The sequence below is a fragment of the Capricornis sumatraensis genome, chromosome 10 (genome assembly GCF_032405125.1).
Source record: "Capricornis sumatraensis isolate serow.1 chromosome 10, serow.2, whole genome shotgun sequence".
In the NCBI taxonomy this organism is placed as follows: Eukaryota; Metazoa; Chordata; class Mammalia; order Artiodactyla; family Bovidae; genus Capricornis; species Capricornis sumatraensis.
The window spans coordinates 45,974,936-45,996,245 of record NC_091078.1 but is presented as its reverse complement, the minus strand read 5'-3'; positions in this window follow the sequence as shown (position 1 = coordinate 45,996,245).

The window sequence follows — 21,310 nt, the reverse complement described above, 5'->3', positions numbered from 1 at the left end:
GTGGTCTGGCCTGGCCCCACGCCTCCTCCCCTAATTGTATTGTTGTCATCTTGGGGTATTTCAGTCTCCAGGGAATGAATCTCCAATTTCCTGAGGCTATCTACCTCCGCCTCACAGCCAATGTACATTTTTTTTTTTTTTAGTGAATTAGAAAACAAAATTTCAGTGCATTTAGCATAGTAAAGGTGAGAATTGTGAAAGTGGTGTGTGTGTGTGTGTGTGTGTGTGTGTATGTATGTAGATAATGATATTTATCCTCCAAACTTAGGCATTTTGAGAGTGAAAGGGGTACAACTAGAAGACCAAAGGTGTAACTGAGGCTGTGATCAACCAGGACATATGGCCATCTATATGTGAGTACTCAGAATATGAAGTGTATCACAGACATTTCCATTGTCCTCAGCCGTCTTTGACCAGAAGTCCTTAAGGATGCCCAGTTGCCTGCATGGATCACATCCATTGCAGTGTAAAGCCCTTCAAAATCCAATGTCATCCAGTCTGGCTTAGTATCAAGAGGTTAATCACTGCTCCCTTGACATTCCTTTACTTCTGGTTTCCCTCTATAAAACTTTCTTTTTCCCCTAAAGCACAGCCATCACTCACCTGTAAAGTCAGTTCAGCCTACCACTATCTCTGTTTGGTGTCACATGGCATCACAATAGCTTTCCCTGCACAGAATAAGTGCTCCTCAATTTTTATGAATGTTTATGTATTTGTATGAGAATATAACCCACAGTAACAGTGATAATTATCTCTGGATGGTGAGTTTACTAATGTTAATTTCCAGAGAATTTGCATCACTTGTATAATCTGGAAAAGAAAAACACAATTGTATTTAATAGCAAAGGAAAAATTCCATTTCTCCTTCCTTTCGGTAGTCTAGAGCATAGTCTTCTAAACGTCTTACATAGATTTTTAGTTTTTTTATATTGAAGTAATTTTAGATGTATAAAGTATTGCAAACCAGATATAACATTGTAAAAGTTTTGTGCTTTAAATAGCACCATCAAGAAAGCAAAAAGACAACCCACAGAATGGGAGAAAATACTTTCAAATCGTGTATTTGATAAAGATTCAGTATCGAGAATTGTTGCCCAGATGGCTCAAGCAGTAAAGAATCACCTGCAATGCAGGAGATGCAGGTTCAATCCCTGGATTGGGAAGATCCCCTAGAGGGGGAAATGGCAGCTTACTCCAGCATTCTTGTCTGGGAAATCCTATAAACAGAGGAACCTGATTAGGGTACAGTCCATGGGATCGCAAACAGTTAGATACGACAGTGTGTGTGCATGCATTCAATATATATAAAGAACTCTCACAACTCAATAAAAAAGATAAACATTAAAAACTAGGGAAACGATCTGAGTAGAAATCTCTTCAAAAACGATAGAGAAATGGTCAATAAAGCACATAAAAAAGTTCAACATCTTTTCCTCTGTGTGTGTCTTACCTCTGTGTCCAAATTTCCCCTTTTTATAAGGACTCAATCATTGGATTAGGACTCACCACACCTAATGACCTCATCTTTGCTTGACATCTGCAAAGATCCAAATTTCAAATAAAGGCACTTTTCATAGGTACTGGCATTAGACCGTCAACATCTTTTCAATTCAGTTCAGTTGCTCAGTCGTGTCTGACTCTGAGTTCCCATGAACCGCAGCACGCCAGGCCTCCCTGCCCATCACCAACTCCCAGAGTTCACTCAAACTCATGTCCATCGAGTTGGTGATGCCATCCAACCATCTCATCCTCTGTCATCCCCTTCTGCCCCCAGTCCCTACCAGCATCAGTCTTTTCCAATGAGTCAACTCTTCATATCAGGTGGCCAAATATTTGAGTTTCAGCTTTAGCATCATTCCTTCCAATGAACAATAAGGACTGATCTCCTTTAGAATGGACTGGTTGGCTCTCCTTGCAGTCCAAGGGACTCTCAAGGGTCTTCTCCAACACCACAGGTAAAAAGCATCAATTCTTCAGCACTCAGCTTCTTCACTGTCCAACTCTCACATCCATACATGACTACAGGAAAAACCATAGCCTTGACTAGACGCACCTTTGTTGGCAAAGTAATGTCTCTGCTTTTGAATATGCTATCTAGTTTGGTCATAACTTTCCTTCCAAGAAGTAAGCATCTTTTAACTTCATGGCTGCAGTCACCATCTGCAGTGATTTTGGAGCCCTGCAAAATAAAGTCTGACACTGTTTCTACTGTTTCCCCATCTATTTCCCGTGAAGTGATGGGACCAAATACCATGATCTTAGTTTTGTGGGAGAGACAATTCAGCATATGACAATGGATGAACCTTGAAAACATGCTAAATGAGAGAAGCTGGTTACAAACAACTTGCATTTCCATATGATTCCATTTATATAAAATGTCCAGAATAGGCAACTGTATTGAGACAAAATATATTGGTAGTTGCCTGGTGCTGAAGAGGACTAGAAGAGTTATTGCTAGTGGTTAAATTACACATTTGTGGGCTTTCCAGGTGGCGCTACTAGTAAAGAACCTGCCTCTCAATTCAGGAGATGTAAGAGACATGCGTTCAATCCCTAGGTCAGGAAAATTCCCTTGGAAAAGGAAATAGCAACCCACTCCAGTATCCTTGCCTGGAGAATCCCATGGACAGAGGAGCCTGGCGGGCTATGGTCATAGGGTCGCAAAAATTTGGACACAACTGAACCATCTTAGCAAGCAGGCAAAGCTGTTTAAAATATAATAACAGCAATACACAGAGTCCTTGTATACCTTTCATCCAACTTTTAATGTTCACGTACTGCATAACTAATTAATTGAGAAAACACCTATACAATACTATTTACTGATTTACAGACTATTTAAATTTCACTATCCACACTGTGTCATTTTTCTGGTCAAAATCTGGTTTAAGATCCCATGTGTTTGTTTTTCCTGTCATCTTAGCCACCTTCAATCTTAGACAATTCTTTAGGTTTTCTTTTTCTTTGATGCCCTTGACACTTGGGAGTATTGGAAAGTTATTTTGTAAGATGTCCTTCAGTTTGGGTGTTCTGATTGATTAAGGTTATAAATTTTTGGCAAAACATATTACAGAAGTGATGTATCTTTCTTGTGCAGCATATTACAAGTATATGAAATTGATGTCATTGTTGGTTAAGTCTGGTTATTCTGTTATTTATCAGATTTGTGTACTATAAACTTAAAAATTTTTCTTTATAAATTAATAAGTAGCCTGTAGGGAGAAAATTTAAGACTTTGCATTTACCTTATTTTTTAGAATCAGAATTTCATCCAGTAATTTTAGATTCCATTCTTGCTCACAGCATTTATTTATGTGGTATGTACCAAATGGTAATTTTCTTTCTACCTTTGTTAAATGGAATTGTACTGTAAGGAATAGCTTTTTCCTTTCCCCTCCATTTGTTTACAGACAGTCCCTGACTTAGAGTGATTCAATTTATAATTTTGTGTTTTGCAAAAGCAAATTTGAGTACAAACTGTACATGGAATTTTGAACTTTGATCATTTCCTGAGCTGGTGATAAGTAGTATGATACTCTTAATGATGCTAGTTAGTGACAGTGAAGCTGTCACCCACACAGTCAGAAAGGTAAACAACAAATACACTTGCAACCATTCCATACATCCATTCTATATCTTTACTTTCCTTATAGTATTCAATAAAATACATGAGATAGTCAATAGTTTATTATAGGTTTTGTGTTAGATGACTTTTTCCAAGTTCAGGTAGAGTAACCTAAGTGTTCTAGGCACATTTAAGATAGGCTTGGCTGAACTGTGATGTCCAGTAAGTTAGGTGTATTAAATGTATTTTCAATTTAGGATGGGTTTCTCAGGACATAACCTCATCATGTGTTGAAGATATGTTTATTTATTCAATTTTTTTATAGAACAGTATGGACTCATGGATTTTTATTCTATCAATTTTAATCCATTAGAGTAATCATTTATTATGCTGCTTAAATTGTCCCAAATTTGGCCATTGAGACCTTGTCAGTTCAGTTCAGTTGCTCAGTCGTGTCCGACTCTTTGCGATCCCATGAACCACAGCACGCCAGGCGTCCCTGTCCATCACCAACTCCACAAGTCCACCCAAACCCATGTCCATCGAGTCAGTGATGCCATCCAACCATCTCATCCTCTTTCGTCCCATTCTCCAGCCGTCAATCTTTCCCAGCATCAGGGTCTTTTGAAATGTGTCAACTCTTTGCATCAGGGGGCCAAAATATTGGAGTTTCAGCTTTAGCATCAGTCCTTCCAATGAACACCCAGGACTGATCTCCTTTAGGATGGACTGGTTGGATCTCCTTGAGAGACTTCTCCAACACCACAGTTCAAAAGCATCAATTCTTCGGTGCTCAGCTTTCTTTATAGTCTAACTCTCACATCCATACATGACTACTGGAAAAACTATAGCCTTGACTAGATGGACCTTTGTTGGCAAAGTAATGTCTCTGCTTTTTAATATGCTCTCTAGGTTGATCATAACTTCTCTTCCAAGGAGTAAGCATCTTTTAATTTCATGGCTGCAATCACCATCTGCAGTGATTTTGGAGCCCAGAAAAATAATGTCAGCCACTGCTTCCACTGTTTCCCCATCTATTTCCCATGAAGTGATGAGACCAGATGCCATGATCTTAGTTTTCTGAATGTTGAGCTTTAAGCCAACTTTTTCACTCTCCTCTTTCACTTTCATCAAGAGGCTCTCTAGTTCTTCACTTTCTGCCAGAAGGCTGGTATCATGTGCATATCTGAGGTTATTGATATTTCTCTCAGCAATCTTGATTCCAGCTTGTGCTTCCTCCAGTCCAGAGTTTTTCATGATGTAGTATGTGTAGAAGTTAAAAAAGCAGGGTGACAATATACAGCCTTGACGTACTCCTTTTCCTATTTGGAACCAGTCTATTGTTCCATGTCCAGTTCGAAATACTGCTTCCTGACCTGCATACAGGTTTCTCAAGAGGCAGGTTAGGTGGTCTGGTATTCCCATCTCTCTCAGAATTTTCCACAGTTTATTGTGATCCACACAGTCAAAGGCTTTGGCATAGTCAATGAAACAGAAATAGATGTTTTTCTGGAACTCTCGTGCTTTTTCCATGACCCAGTGGATGTTGGCAATTTGATCTCCGGTTCCTTTGCCTTTTCTAAAACCAGCTTGAACATCTGGAAGTTCGTGGTTCACATATTGCTGAAGCCTGGCTTGGAGAATTTTGAGCATTACTTTACTGGCATGTGAGATGAGTGCAACTGTGCCGTAGTTTGAGCATTCTTTTGCATTGCCTTTCTTTGGGATTGGAATGAAAACTGACAGATGACAAGAGTGAACATCGACATTCTAGGAATCAGTGAACTAAGATGGACTGGAATGGGTGAATTTAACTCATATGACCATTATATCTACTACTGTTGGCAGGAATCCCTTAGAAAAATTGGAATAGCCATTATAGTCAGCAAAAGAGTCCAAATTGCAGTACTTGGATGCAGTCTCAAAAACGACAGAATGATCTCTGATCGTTTCCAAGGCAAACGATTCAGTATCACGGTAATCCAAGTCTATGGCCTGACCAGTAATGCTGAAGAAGCTGAAGTTGAACGGTTCTATGAAGACCTACAAGACCTTATAGAACTAACACCCAAAAAAGATGTCCTTTTCATTATAGGGTACTGGAATGGAAAAGTAGGAAGTCAGGAAACCCCTGGAGTAACAGGCAAATTTGGCCTTGGACTACAGAATGAAGCAGGGCAAAGGCTAGTAGAGTTCTGCCAAGAGAATGCACTGGTCATAGAAAACACCCTCTTCCAACAACACAAGAGAAGACTCTACACATGGACATCACCAGATGGTTGACATTGAAGTCAGATTGATTATATTCTTTGCAGCCAAAGATGGAGAAGCTCTATACAGTCAGCAAAAGCAAGACCGGGAGCTGACTGTGGCTCAGATCATGAACTCCTTACTGCCAAATTCAGACTGAAATTGAAGAAAGTGGAGAAAACCACTAGAACATTCAGGTATGACCTAAAGCAAATCCCTTATGACTCTACATTGAAAGTGAGAAATAGATTTAAGGGACTAGATCTGATAGATAGAGTGCCTGATGAATTATGGACGGAAGTTTGTGACATTGTACAGGAGACAGGAATCAAGACCATCCACGTGGAAAAGAAATGCAAAAAAGCAAAATGGCTGTCTGAGGAGGCCTTACAAATAGCTCTGAAAGGACAGGAAGTGAAAAGCAAAGGAGAAAAGGAAAGATATAAGCATCTGAATGCAGAGTTCCAAAGAATAGCAAGGAGAGATAAGAAAGCCTTCCTCAGTTATCAATTGGAAGAAACAGAGGAAAACAATAGAATGGGAAAGACAAGAGATCTCTTCAAGAAAATCAGAGATACCAAAGGAATATTTCATGCAAGTTCAGTTCAGTTCAGTCACTCAGTCATGTCCTACTCTTTGCGATGCCATGAATAGCAGCACGCCAACCTCCGTGTCCAGCACCATCTCCTGGAGTTCACTCAGACTCACGTCCATTGAGTCTGTGATGCCATCCAGCCATCTCATTCTCTGTCTTCCCCTTCTCCTCATGCCCTCAATCCCTCCCAGCATCAGAGTCTTTTCCAATGAGTCAACTCTTCGCATGAGGTGGCCAAAGTACTGGAGTTTCAGCTTTAGCATCATTCCTTCCAAAGGAATCCCAGGGTTGATATCCTTCAGAATGGATGGGTTGGATCTCTTTGCACTCCAAGGGACTCTCAAGAGTCTTCTCCAACACCACAGTTCAAAACCATCAATTCTTCGGCGCTCAGCCTTCTTCACAGTCCAACTCAGACATCCATACGTGACCACAGGAAAAACCATAGCCTTTACTAGATGGACCTTTGTTGGCAAAGTAATGTCTCTGCTTTTGAATATGCTATCTAGGTTGGTTATAACTTTTCTTCCAAGGAGTAAGCATCTTTTAATTTCATGGCTGCAGTCACCATCTCCAGTGATTTTGGAGCTCCAAAAAACAAAGTCTGACACTGTTTCCACTGTTTCCCCATCTATTTCCCATGAAGTGATGGGACCGGATGCCATGATCTTCGTTTTCTGAATGTTGAGCGTAAAGCCACCTTATTCGCTCTCCTCTTTCACTTTCATCAAACCGTCTTCATAAAACCGTCAACTTCAGTTTCTTCACTTTCTGCCATAAAGGTGGTATCATCTGCATATCTGAGGTTATTGATATTTCTCCTGGCAATCTTGATTCCAGCTTGTGTTTCTTCCACTCCAGCATTTCTCATGATGTATTCTGCATATAAGTTAAATAAGCAGGGTGACAATATACAGCCTTGACATACTCCTTTTCCTATTTGGAACCAGTCTGTTGCTCCATGTCCACTTCTAACTGTTGCTTCCTGACCTGCATACAGATTTCTCAAGAGGCAGGTTAGGTGGTCTGGTATTCCCACCTCTTTCAGAATTTTCCACACTTTACTATGATCCACACAGTCAAAGGCTTTGGCATAGTCAATAAAGCAGAAATAGATGTTTTTCTGGAACTCTCGTGCTTTTTCCATGATCCATCGGATGTCGGCAATTTGATCTCTGGTTCCTCTGCCTTTTCTAAAACTAGCTTGAACATCAGGAAGTTCATGGTTCACGTATTGCTGAAGCCTAGCTTGGAGAATTTTGAGCATTACTTTACTAGCATGTGAGATGAGTGCAATTGTGTGGTAGTTTGAGCATTCTTTTGCATTGCCTTTCTTTGGGATTGGAATGAACACTGATCTTTTCCAGTCCTGTAGCCACTGCTGAGTTTTCCAAATTTACTGGCATATTGGGTGCAGCGCTTTCACAGCATCATCTTTCAGGATTTGAAATAGCTCAACTGGAATTCCGTCACCTCCACTAGCTTTGTGCGAACTGATACTTTTTAAGGCCCACCTGAATTCACATTCCAAGATGTCTGGCTCTAGATTAGTGATCACATCATCATGATTATCTGGGTCGTGAAGATCCTTTTTGTACAGTTCTTCTCTGTATTCTTGCCACCTCTTCTTAATATCTTCTGCTTCTGTTAGGTCCGTACCATTTCTGACTTTTATCGAGCCCATCTTTGCATGAAATGTTCCCTTGGTATCTCTAATTTTCTTGAAGAGATCTCTAGTCTTTTCCATTCTGTTGTTTTCCTCTATTTCTTTTCATTGATCGCTGAAAAAGGCTTTCTTATATCTTCTTGCTATTCTTTGGAACTCTGGATTCATATGCTTATATCTTTCCTTTTCTCTTTTGCTTTTCGCCTCTCTTCTTTTCACAGCTATTTGTAAGGCCTCCTCAGACAGCCATTTTGCTTTTTTGCATTTCTTTTCCATGGGGATGGTCTTGATCCCTGTCTCCTGTACAGTGTCACGAACCTCATTCCATAGTTCATCAGGCACTCTGTCTATCAGATCTAGGCCCTTAAATCTATTTCTCACTTCCACTGTATAATCATAAGGGATTCGATTTAGGTCATACCTGATAGGTCTAGCAGTTTTCCTTACTTTCTTCAGTTTGAGTCTGAATTTGGCAATAAGGAGTTCATGATCTGAGCCACAGTCAGCTCTTGATCTTGTTTTTGTTGACTGTATAGAGCTTCTCCATCTTTGGCTGCAAAGAATATAATCAATCTGATTTCGGTGTTGACATCTGGTGATGTCCTTGTGTAGAGTCTTTTCTCGTGTTGTTGAAAGAGGGTGTTTGCTATGACCAGTGCATTTTCTTGGGAAAACTCTATTATTCTTTGCCTTGCTTCATTCCACATTCCAAGGCCAAATTTGCCTATTACTCCAGGTGGTTCTTGACTTCCTACTTTTGCATTCCAGTCCCCTATAATGAAAAGGACATCTTTTGTGGGTGTTAGTTCTAAAAGGTCTTGTAGGTCTTCATAAAACCGTCAATTTCAGTTTCTTCGCCATTACTGGTTGTGGCATAGACTTGGATAACTGTGATATTGAATGGTTTGCCTTGGAGACGAACAGAGATCCATCTGTCGCTTTTGAGATTGCATCCAAGTACTGCATTTCAGACTCTTTTGTTGACCATGATGGCTATTCCATTTCTTCTGAGGGACTCCTGCCTGCAGTAGTAGATATAATGGTCATCTGAGTTAAATTCACCCATTCCAGTCCATTTTAGTTCGCTGATTCCTAGAATGTCGACATTCACCCATGCCATATCCTGTTTGACCACTTCCAATTTGCCTTGATTCATGAACCTGACATTCCAGTTTCCTCCTTATTACCAAATTCAGACTCAAATGGAAGAAAATAGGGAAAACCGCTAGACCATTCAGGTATGACCTAAATCAAATCCCTTCGGATTATAGAGTGGAAGTGAGAAATAGATTTAAGGGCCTAGATCTGATAGATAGATTGCCTGATGAACTATGGAATGAGATTTGTGACATTGTGCAGGAGATAGGGATCAAGAGCATCCCCATGGAAAAGAAATGCAAAAAAGCAAAATGGCTGTCTGGGGAGGCCTTACAAATAGCTGTGAAAAGAAGAGAGGTGAAAAGCAAAGGAGAAAAGGAAAGATATAAGCATCTGAATGCAGAGTTCCAAAGAACAGCAAGAAGATATAAGAAAGCCTTTTTCAGCGATCAATGCAAAGAGATAGAGGAAAACAACAGAATGGGAAAGACTAGAGATCTCTTCAAGAAAATTAGAGATACCAAGGGAACATTTCATGCAAAGATGGGCTCAATAAAAGACAGAAATGGTATGGACCTAACAGAAGCAGACGATATTAAGGAGAGGTGGCATGAATACACGGAAGAATTGTACAAAAAGGATCTTCACGACCCAGATAATCATGATGATGTGATCACTAATCTAGAGCCAGACATCTTGGAACGTGAATTCAGGTGGGCCTTAAAAAGTATCAGTTCGCACAAAGCTACTGGAGGTGACGGAATTCCAGTTGAGCTATTTCAAATCCTGAAAGATTATGCTGTGAAAGGGCTACACTCAATATGCCAGCAAATTTGGAAAACTCAGCAGTGGCCACAGGACTGGAAAAGGTCAGTGTTCATTCCAATCCCAAAGAAAGGCAATGCAAAAGAATGCTCAAACTACCGCACAATTGCACTCATCTCACATGCTAGTAAAGTAATGCTCAAAATTCTCCAGCTAGGCTTCAGCAATACGTGAACCATGAACTTCCTGATGTTCAAGCTAGTTTTAGAAAAGGCAGAGGAACCAGAGATCAAATTGCCAACGTACGCTGGATCATGGAAAAAGCACGAGAGTTCCAGAAAAACATCTATTTCTGCTTTATTGACTATGCCAAAGCCTTTGACTGTGTGGATCACAGTAAAGTGGGGAAAATTCTGAGAGAGATGGGAATACCAGACCACCTGACCTGCCTCTTGAGAAATCTGTATGCAGGTCAGGAAGCAACAGTTAGAACTGGACATGGAACAACAGACTGGTTCCAAATAGGAAAAGGAGTACATCAAGGCTGTATATTGTCACCTTGCTCATTTAACTTCTATGCAGAGTACATCATCAGAAATGTTGGACTGGAAGAAACATAAGCTGGAATCAAGATTGCCGGGAGAAATATCAATAACCTCAGCTATGCAGGTGACACCACCCTTATGGCAGAAAGTGAAGAGGAACTAAAAAGCCTCTTGATGAAAGTGAAAGAGGAGAGTGAAAAAGTTGGGTTAAAGCTCAGCATTCAGAAAACAAAGATCATGGCATCCGGTCCCATCACTTCATGGGAAATAGATGGGGAAACAGTGTAAAAAGTGTCAGACTTTATTTTTTGGGGGGCTCCAAAATCACTGCAGATGGTGACTGCAGCCATGAAATTAAAAGACGCTTACTCCTTGGAAGAAAAGTTATGACCAACCTAGATAGCATATTCAAAAGCAGAGACATTACTTTGCCCACTAAGATCCATCTAGTCAAGGCTATGGTTTTTCCAGTGGTCATGTATGGATGTCTGAGTTGGACTGTGAAGAAGGCTGAGCACTGAAGAATTGATGGTTTTGAACTGTGGTGTTGGAGAAGACTCTTGAGAGTCCCTTGGAGTGCAAGGAGATCCAACCCATCCATTCTGAAGGAGATCAACCCTGGGATTTACTTGGAAGGAATGATGCTAAAGCTGAAGCTCCAGTACTTTGGCCACCTCATGGAAGAGTTGACTCATTGGAAGAGTCTGATGCTGGGAGGGATTGGGGGCATGAGGAAAAGGGGACGATAGAGGATGAGATGGCTGGATGGCATCACTGACTCGATGGACGTTAGTCTGAGTGAACTCCAGGAGATGGTGCTGTACAGGGAGGCCTGACGTGCTGTGATTCATGGGGTTGCAAAGAGTCGGACACGACTGAGTGAGTGAACTGAACTGAGTGCAATATTGCTCTTTACAGCATTGGATGTTGCTTGTATCACCAGTCACATCCACAACTGGGTATTGTTTTTGCTTTGGCTCCATCACTTCATTCTTTCTGGAGTTATTTCTCCACTGATCTCCAGTAGCATATTGGGCACCTAATGACCTGGGGAGTTCCTCTTTTGATATCCTATCATTTTACCTTTTCATTCTGTTCATGAAGTTCAGAAGGCAAGAATACTGAAGTGGCTTGCCATTCCCTTCTCCAGTGGACCACATTCTGTCAGACCTCTCCATCATGACCCGCACGTCTTGGGTTGCCCCGCAGGCATGGCTTGGTTTCATAGAGTTAGACAAGGCTGTGGTCCTAGTGTGATTAGACTGACTAGTTTTCTGTGAGTATGGTTTCAGTGTGTCTGCCCTGATGCCCTCTTGCAACCCCTACCTTCTTACTTGGGTTTCTCTTACCCTGGGTGTGGGGCATCTCCTTACAGCCACCATTCCTGGGATCCCATCGTGGGATAACTCCTCTAGGCCCTCCTGTGCCTACGCAGCCACTGCTTCTCAGGTTGCTCTTCCCGGCCGCCGGCCCTGGCCTCAGGCATGGGTGGCTCCTCCCAGCTGCCGCCCCTGGTGTTGAGCTCAGGGTGGCTCCTTGGGGTCTCTACCCCTGGCCTCGGGCATGAGGTGGTTTCTCCTGGCCGCCCCTGACCTCGGACACGGGGTAGCTCCTCTCAGCCGCCGCCCCGACCTCGGACACAGGGTAGCTCCTCTCGGCCGTTCCTGCGCCGTTGCAGCCTGGCACTCTAGGCCGCTGCCCCTGACCTTGGACGTAGGGTAGCTCCTCTCGGCCGCACTTAGCGAGCTGGCTCACAGCCACCTGTGCAAAAATGGGCTCAATAAAGGACAGAAATGGTAGGTATCTAACTGAAGCAGAGGCTATTAAGAAGTGGTAGCAAGAATACATAGAAGAACTGTACAGAAAAGATCTTCATGAACCAGATAATAACGATGGTGTGAGACCTTGTAGGGAGCCTCTAGGATGACCTCCAATAATACCTACGTCCTATAATTCAGGCCCTTTTAAAATCTGTCTGAGTGTGGGCTAGATTTAGTGACATTTCTAATGAAAAGAAAAGGTGATGGGATGTCACTGCTGAGATTACGTTGAAGTAAAAGACTGGCTTCCATCTTGAGCAGACAGTTGCTCCCAGATTCTCTTATTTCCTTGCTCCTTCAGTTCCTTGCTGTGATGGAAACCAGCTACCATATTGTAGCCGTCCTTTGGAGAGACCCGTGTGCCAGGGAACTGAGAGAGGCCTCCTCACAATAGCTAGTGAAATACAGGTCCTTGGTCCAGCATCCCACAAGATACTGAATCCTGCCAACACCATGTTAGTGAGTGTGGAAGTTAATCCCTGGGATGATCCTGGGTGACAGTTTGATTGCAACCCCATGGAAAACTTTGAGCCAAGGCAATCTATTAGTTTGCTAGGATTGTCATAAATACCACAGAATGGGTGGCTTAAATAGCATGGATTAATTTTCTCACAGCTCTGGAGGTTAGAAGTCCAAGATCAAGGGTCTAGCTGACTTGGTTTCCAGTGAGGGCTCTCTTGTGGTATGTAGATGGCCTCTTTCTCACTGTATAGTTACATGGTCATTTTTTGGTGTGTGTACATAGGGAGGGGGCCTGGGTGGGGAGAGCACTATTTCTCTGGTGTGCTTTATATAAGGACACTATTCCTATTGAATCAAAACCCAATATTATGACATCATTAACTTTAATTATTACTTAGAAACTCCATTTCCCAGTATAGCCACACTGGGGGCTTCAACATATGAGCTTTGGGGGAAAATAAATAAGGACCAAGAAAGAGGCAACTTAGCAAGAGAGAAAAGTTAACAGACAATAAATGCTTTATTGCAGCCAAACACAGTGGAATAAAATGGGCCCTTATCACCCTCAGCATAGGTTAAGTGGGGAGCCTAGACTTCCATGATAGTCTTGCTGATATGATTTCAGAAAAGGCTAAAAGGAGCTGGGATTGTCATGGTCATCTAGTGGTAAGGAGGCCTTTCCTCTATAGTGTTTTTGAAAGTAATGTAGGGAACAATTGCAAGGCATTCTCCCCTACCCTCAAACTGGCACTTGGCATTAGGGTTCTCCTGAGAAACTAGAGGGAGGTGGAAAGAAGAGGAGGTTGGCCAGAAACACTAAGGGCAGGAGAAGATTGATATCTTAAACTCAAGCATTCAGGCTTGAACTTTTGTTCTGTTCAGGCTCTTGATAGATTGGATGATATCCACCCACTTTGGGGAGGACAGTTAGCTTTATTCAGCTCACCAATTCAAGTGCTAGTAATTGCTTCTCGAAACACTCTCACAGACATCCAGAAATAATCTTTAGCTATCTAGGCATTCGGTAGCCTAATCAAATTGAAGCATAAAATTAATTATACTCTCCCAGCCAGGGTGGTGGACTTTCACCCCCACTTGGCAGAAATGGGGTGAGGTCTGTCTTTCTGTGCTGGTGTCAGAGGTGCCTGTAAAACAGAAGACTTAAGTAGGATCCCAGTCTCATAATGTAGTAATCAAAAATGTCTAGGCTACAACTGAAAACCACTGATAGATACCAAGAATCAGGACTATCTTAACTTAAGTAAGACAATTGTCTTGATATACAGAGATGGGAATTATCTGACAAAGGATTTAAAGCAGGCTAGATAAAAATACTTGAATGAAAATTTATGAAAATGCTTGAAACAAAACTGTATAGTCTGAGCAAAGAAGTACAAAATATAAAGAGGAATCAAATGGAAATTTTAAAACTGAACAATAAAGGAAATAATAAGCTCACTAGATGGACTCAATAGCAGAGTGGAAACAATAGTGAAAGATCAGTGAAAGTAAAGATAAAGCAATAGAAATTAACCAGCAGAGAATAATAGATTGGAAAAAAAGTAAATAGAGCCCCAGAGATCTTTGGTAGTATAACAGATGATCTAATATTTATTTCATCTGTGTCCTAGAGGGTGAGGAGAAAGAGGGTGGAGTTGAAAAGCTATTTAATGGCTGGGAAAAAAAAAAAAACTGATGAAAGACATAAACCTACAAATTCAAGAAGCTGAGCTAACCCCAAATAGGATACACCCCAAAAAATATCTTGCCAAGATAACATCATAATCAAAATTCTGAAAACTAATGGTGAAAACTCTTGAAAGCAGAAAGAAAAAAATAATAATACTTTACCTATAACTGAAAAGCAATTTGAATCATATCAAGTTTCTTATCAGAATCCAAAGAGGCCAGAAAGAAGGGGCATTACATTTCCAAGTGCTGAAAACAACTGTAATTCAGAATTTGATACACAGTGAAAATATTCTTCAGGAATAAAGGTGTTAGATATCAAGACATTCTCAGATGAAGAAAACTAGAAGGATTTGTCACCAGTAGATCTACCTTATTTTTTAAAAAGTAAAAGACCTGCAGGAGGTTCTTGAATTGGAAAGGATAAAAAAAGGAAACTTGAAATATTAGGGAAGGAGATTGAACAATACAAAGAGTAAATATATTAGTTAATACAGTGGAATTTTTTCTTAAGTTTTCTAAATTGTATCTGAAGCAAAATTATAACATTGTCTGATAGTAACTGCCATACAGTTGCACTCGTTTCACATTCTAGCAAGATAATCCTCAAAAGTTTTCAAGATAGGCTTCAATAGTATGTGAACCAAGAACTTGCAAATGTACAAGCTAGATTTAGAAAAGGCATAGGAACCAGAGATCAAATTGCCAGCATCCGTTGGATCATAGAAAAAGCAGGGAATTCCAAAAAAAATCTGCTTCATTGACTACGCTAAAGATTTTGACTGTATAGTTTACAACAAACTGTGGAAAATTCTTAGATGGGAATACCAGACCACCTTACCTGTCTCCTGGGAAATCTGTTTGCAGGACAAGAAGCAACAGTTAGAACCAGACATGGAACAATGATCTGGTTCCAAATTGGAAAAGGAATACATCAAGGCTGTATATTGTCACCCTGCTTATTTAAATTATATGCAGAGTACATCATGCAAAATGCTGGGCTGGATGAGTCACAAGCTAGAGTCAAGATTGCTGGGAAAAATACCAGCAATCTCAGATATGCAGGTGACACCACCCTAATGGCAGAAAGTGAAAAACTAAAGAGTCTCTTGAAGGTGAAAGAAAAGAGTGAAAAAGCTTGCTTAAAACTCAACATTCAAAAACCAAAGATCATGGCATCTGACCCCATCACTTTACAGCAAATAGAGGCGGGGGGGGGGGGGAGTGGGGGGGTGGGGAAATAGAAGCAGTGACAGATTTTATTTTCTTGGGCTCCAAAGTCACTTTGGACGGTGACTGCAGCCATGAAATTGAAAGACCCTTGCTCCTTGGAAGAAAAGCTATGAAAAAGTGTATTAAAAAGCCAAGGCATCACTTTGCTGACAGAAGTCTGTATGGTCAAAGCTATGGTTTTTCCAGTAACATATGGTTGTGAGAGTTGGACCATGAAGAAGGCTGAGTGCTGAAGAATTGATGCTTTTGAATTGTGCTGGAGAAGACTCCTGAGATTCCCTTGGACAGCAAGGAGATCCAACCAGTCCATCCTAAAGGAAATCAGTCCTGAACATTCATTGGAAGGACTGAGGCTGAAGCTCAAGCTCAAGCTCCCATAATTTGGCCACCTTATGGTTGGGAAAGATAGAGGACAAGAGGAGAAGGGGGCAGAAAGGGATTAGATGGTTAGATAGCATTGCTGATTCAATGGACGTGAGTTTGAGTAAATTCCAGGAGATAGTGAAAGACAGAGAAGCCTGGTTTGCTGCAGTTTAGGGGTTGCAAATATTCGGACATGACTTAGCAACTCAACAACTAATAGTAAAGGATCTTAAAGGATTGAAAGGTTTTTGCACTTCACTGGAACTGGTGAAATCTTGACACCAGAGGACTGTGAAAACTTACGTATACATAATATACTGCAAGAACTAAATATCTACAGAAATAGATACAAAACCACTATTGATAAAATGGAATTCTAAAAATGGTACAAGTAACCCAAAGGAATAGAGTAGAAGAAACAAATCCCACTGAAGCCCTAGCCCAGCAATAATTACATTAAATGTAAATGTTCAAATATATGAACTAAAAAGAGGGACAGAGTAGATAAAAACAATACCCCACTCTATGTTCCCCAGAAGAAACTGAGTTCAAAATGAATAGTGTTAAAGGTTGTTGAGCCATGAAAGATACCAAGATTCTTGGCCTCCGGAGGAGAGGAATTGAATCCGGGGCCAGTGATGAGGCTTGATCGCTCAGAGCTTTTGTGTAGTAAAGTTTTATTAAAGTATAAAAGAGAGAAAGCTTCTGACATAGACATCAGAAGGGGGCAGAAAGAATGCCCCACTGGGAGTCTTTACCCGGAGGTTATACAGTTACTAGCAGTCTGCTAATTAGAGAAAGGAAAAGTCTCAAAACTCAGATCCTGGCACCAGGCCCTTCACCCACAACATGCATTTTGAGATAACATTGGCACAAGGTGAGTTGTCCTGGGCCATAAAACGATTGACATGAATCTTGAAGAAAGGCAGGTTTCCAAGCAAATACAGTCTTATTAACATAGCTTAAGTGAACATTTGCATGAGTAAAACATACTGGTTTGTCAAGTGGGTTCTGAGTCCTAGGCAAACAAGGTGAAGACAGTCTAGGGTAAATACATAGTTCATTAACATAGCTTAAGACAAACGTTTCCATAAGAAAAATGCATTGGTTAGCTCAAGGTTTGAGAATAGTTAAGTTCAGGTGGAACCAGGTATCTTTATGGCAACACAGAATTTTAAAAGGAACCTGTTTTAAAATTCATGTAGAGAAGGGGGAAAAAAAATCTAACAGTTGTAGTTTGTTTCCTCCTGCTGCTTAAGAGAGAGAGAAAAAAATGTCTGAGACTTGCAGCCTGTTTCTTCCGTTTGAAGACCCCTGGCCTGCCTGCCTTACCCTCTCATTCCCCCCTTTTCTTTTAGGAGAATTATGTTGCCTAGGGAAAGGGGCTTCATCCTCATTCTGTAACTGCTTCCAAGCTGATAAGGGGTGTCATCACTAAATTGGTGAGGCAAGATACTCTCCTAACCCTAATATTGAAGGTCTCCGATCCAAGGAAGCAAGTAATAGTTGGAGGGAGTTGCCACAGTCGCAGGAGTTTGAGCAACCATTTGTAACTTAAAAGCTGTCATGCAACTAGAAACAAATCCAGCTACACAGTTACAGATGGAGGGAGAAAAACAGAGCAATCAAAATCATTACAATTAGGATAGTTTTCCACCATGGGGAACTAGTTCAGTTCAGTTCAGTTGCTCAGTCGTGTCCAACTCTTTGCAACCCCATGAATTGCAGCACACCAGGCCTCCGTGTCCATCACCAACTCCCGGAGTTCACTCAGACGCACGTCCATCGAGTCAGTGATGCCATCCAGCCATCTCATCCTCTGTTGTCCCCTTCTCCTCCTGCCCTCAATCCTTCCTAGCATCAGAGTCTTTTACAATGACTCAGCTCTTCGCATGAGGTGGCCAAAGTACTGGAGTTTCAGCTTTAGCATCATTCCTTCCAAAGAACACCCAGGGCTGATCTCCTTCAGAATGGACTGGTTAGATCTCCTAGTTGGCATCTCCCAAATTGAGGCAGTTGAGGATTCAGGAGTATCCATAGCCTGAATCACTTTGTTCATATGTTTAGTAAAATAAGTAACATTAGTGCTCACATCAGGTATATATGTACAGCACTGGGTATGAATAATGGCACAAGTTCCTCCTTGTGTAGCTGTCAGAATAAGGCCAATCTGTTTTGTAAAACCATGTTTCTAATTTGTATTTGTTCAGCATTAAGAGCTGAAATAGCTTTTTGAGAATCTTGTAAAGCCTGTTGAGTAAAGTTAGAGCATCCACTTAAAGCATAACATCTGTAGTTCCCAGAGAGGGAACAAACACTGCAGCCAAATAATCATACCAGTGAAATACAGACCCTGCCCTTCAAGTTCTAAGGTGTTGTAAATTAGCAGGCTTCTCTGGAAGCTCTGAAAATATGAAACTCTGAGTAAAAGCTAGACCTAGGGTTCATCTTGGAGAAGGCAATGGCAACCCACTCCAGTACTCTTGCCTGGAAACTCCCATGGATGGAGGAGCCTGGTAGGCTGCAGTCCGTGGAGTTGCGAAGAGTCAGACATGACTGAGCGACTTCACTTTCACTTTTCACTTTCATGCATTGGAGAAGGAAATGGCACCCCACTCCAGCGTTCTTGCCTAGAGAATCCCAAGGACGGAGGAGCCTGGTAGGCTGCCGTCTACAGGGTCTCACAGAGTCAGACATGACTGAAGCGACTTAGCAGCAGCAGCAGCAGCAGCAGGGTTCATCTCCCTATCCAGCTAGGGGGAAGCCATGCCCAGAGGTAAGAGCCACATATCCAGTAGGCCTCGTTTGGAGCAAACCAGCGTGACTGAGATATCTAGTCCCAACTAATGCCTGGCCAGGCAAAAGGAGGACCTGAACTGGGATTGGAAAACACAGGAGAGATTACGTTGCATGTTTCCTGAGGCAAAAATCCCAAGTGTTTCCAATCATTATAATTAAGTTGTTGGCTAACTTCTGGGGATGGCTTTATTTGTTCCCAGCATATGGGGGCACTAGATATTAGGCGTCTCTTTTCAGGAGTTAGCCATATAACTTCATCCCATATTTGGTAAACATCAGGTAAACAGCCACCAGATCTAGACCCATTTACCTTCTTGTGTGTAGCAGAATAGTCATTAAACCAAGACAATATATAATCAAAATTAAAAGTCGCATTATGTCTATCGCTAAAGTACAAAATGTTGCACATTTTTAAGGATTGTTAGATGTCATTACATTAAGAAGCGGCATCACATATGATTGTTGTTGTCGAAGGTATTCACAGACTTGGAGAAAGCTCTTTCCTTGAAGTGGAGATGCCTACTACAGGAAGCCTTCCACTGATGAAGAAGGGAGCATTCTGCAGACCCAGCAGTTAGACCAGTTGTGGAATGCAGTGTAGGAGTGAGCCCAGGACAGGAAGGCATTGTCTTGAGAATCAAATGGCAGACTCAGGATTTTTGGAGTGAGCAGAAGCAAGCTCATGTAGATTATCAGGTTCGTCTGAAAAATATAAAGTCAGAGTCTACAAAATAAAGACATGAAATGACATCACTTAGTTCTGGTCAGGATGCTCCCTCTTTTATCAAGTGTGATGCACCCAGGAATCAGTTCCTGGTACTTTGACAACTATGAATGAAGGAAGAATAACCTATTAAGGGCCTTCCCTGAGGGGCTCAAAGGATTGGCCCCAAGATCCCAGTGGTTTTATGAAGACCTCGGTTCCTGGTTCAAATAGAGGCTTGACTCAGAGGCAGGGTCAAGAGTCACCTCCTGGAGTTCTGCTAATGCCTGTTGAAAAGCTGAGAGCTGAGCTACATAATTAGTTAATTCCAAGGCTTCAGGGTCTATAACAATGTCTGTGCATAAGAAAGGCCTTCCATAAATACATTCCTCCTTTGGGGGGGGCAATTTGAGCCCTCATGAAAGCTATGGGTAGAACTTTTATCCAGTTGTCTTGCGTCTCTTGAATTAATTTGTGCAGATGTCACTTAATAATGTCATTAGCTTTTATCAACCTTTCCTGAGGATTGGGGTCTCCAGGAACAGTGTAAGTGATATTCTATTCCTAGAACTTTTGACATGCCCTGAGTTACAGCAGCTTTAAAGGCGGAGCCATTGTCAGTCTGAAGGCTCCATGGCAGCCCAAACCTGGGAATAATTTCATGGATTAAAATTCTTTAACCACTATAGCCTGTTCACTAGGACAGGGAAAAGCCTCGTCCATCCAGTAAAGGTATCCACCCAAACTTGTAAGCAAGAATATCCATTTGCTTTTGGCATATGAGTAAAATCAATTTCCCAGTCCTCTCCAGGATATTTTCCACTTCGTTGTAACCCAGGATTTTGTTAGCTTTTCAGTCTTTGGGTTATTTTTCTGACAAACCTCACATCTTTTGATAATGTTCTGTAGTCTTCATTACATTTTCACCTTCAAACAAATGAGAAGCCATCTGGTAAATACTGTCTACACCTAAATGAAAACTCTGGTGTAAACCCTTAAGAATTTTCCATTAAGCATTTTCAGGAATTAATTGTCCATCCTTGGACTGTAAAAATCCTTTACCAGTAATCTTTGCTCCTCTTTTCTCATATCTTTCTAATTCTTCCTCAGTATATTGTGTTTTTTTCTGTTCCACAGAACCTGTCTAGATCAAAGGTGTCTGCAGTGAGGGGGTTTTGGAAAGTGCCACTTTTCTGGCTTGACAGCTGGCCAGCTGATTGCCTTCAGCTACTTTACTCTCGCCCCTGCTATGCCCTTTGCGGTGCATAACAGCTAATTATTTAGGACAATATATAGCAGTTAAAAGTCTCTCAATCTCTCTGAAATGCTTAATAGGTTCTCCTGTTGCCATTTTGAACTGTCTTTCCTTATTGCAGCATGAGCATGTAAAGTCAAATAAGCATACTTAGTGTAGATATTTACTCGCTGCCCTTTGCTTAACTCTAGAGCTCAGGACACAAGCTCCTCTAACTGAGCACTCATTCCCTGGGGGAGAGATTTTGCCTCTAGAACCTGTTCAGCCATCACCACTGTGTAACCTGCTTTACACTTTCCATTCCGAACAAAAGAACTGCCATCTGTAAATATTTCCACATCTGGATTGTCCAATGTGGTATCCATCAGATCTTCCTGAACTGCATAGTTTAAAGTTAGATAGTGGGAACAATTGTGATCAGGTGTTTCATTTTCCTTTTCAGGAAGGAAAGTGGCTGGATTTAAATTTCCAATAACTTTAAGCTTAGTTTTTGATCCTTGGA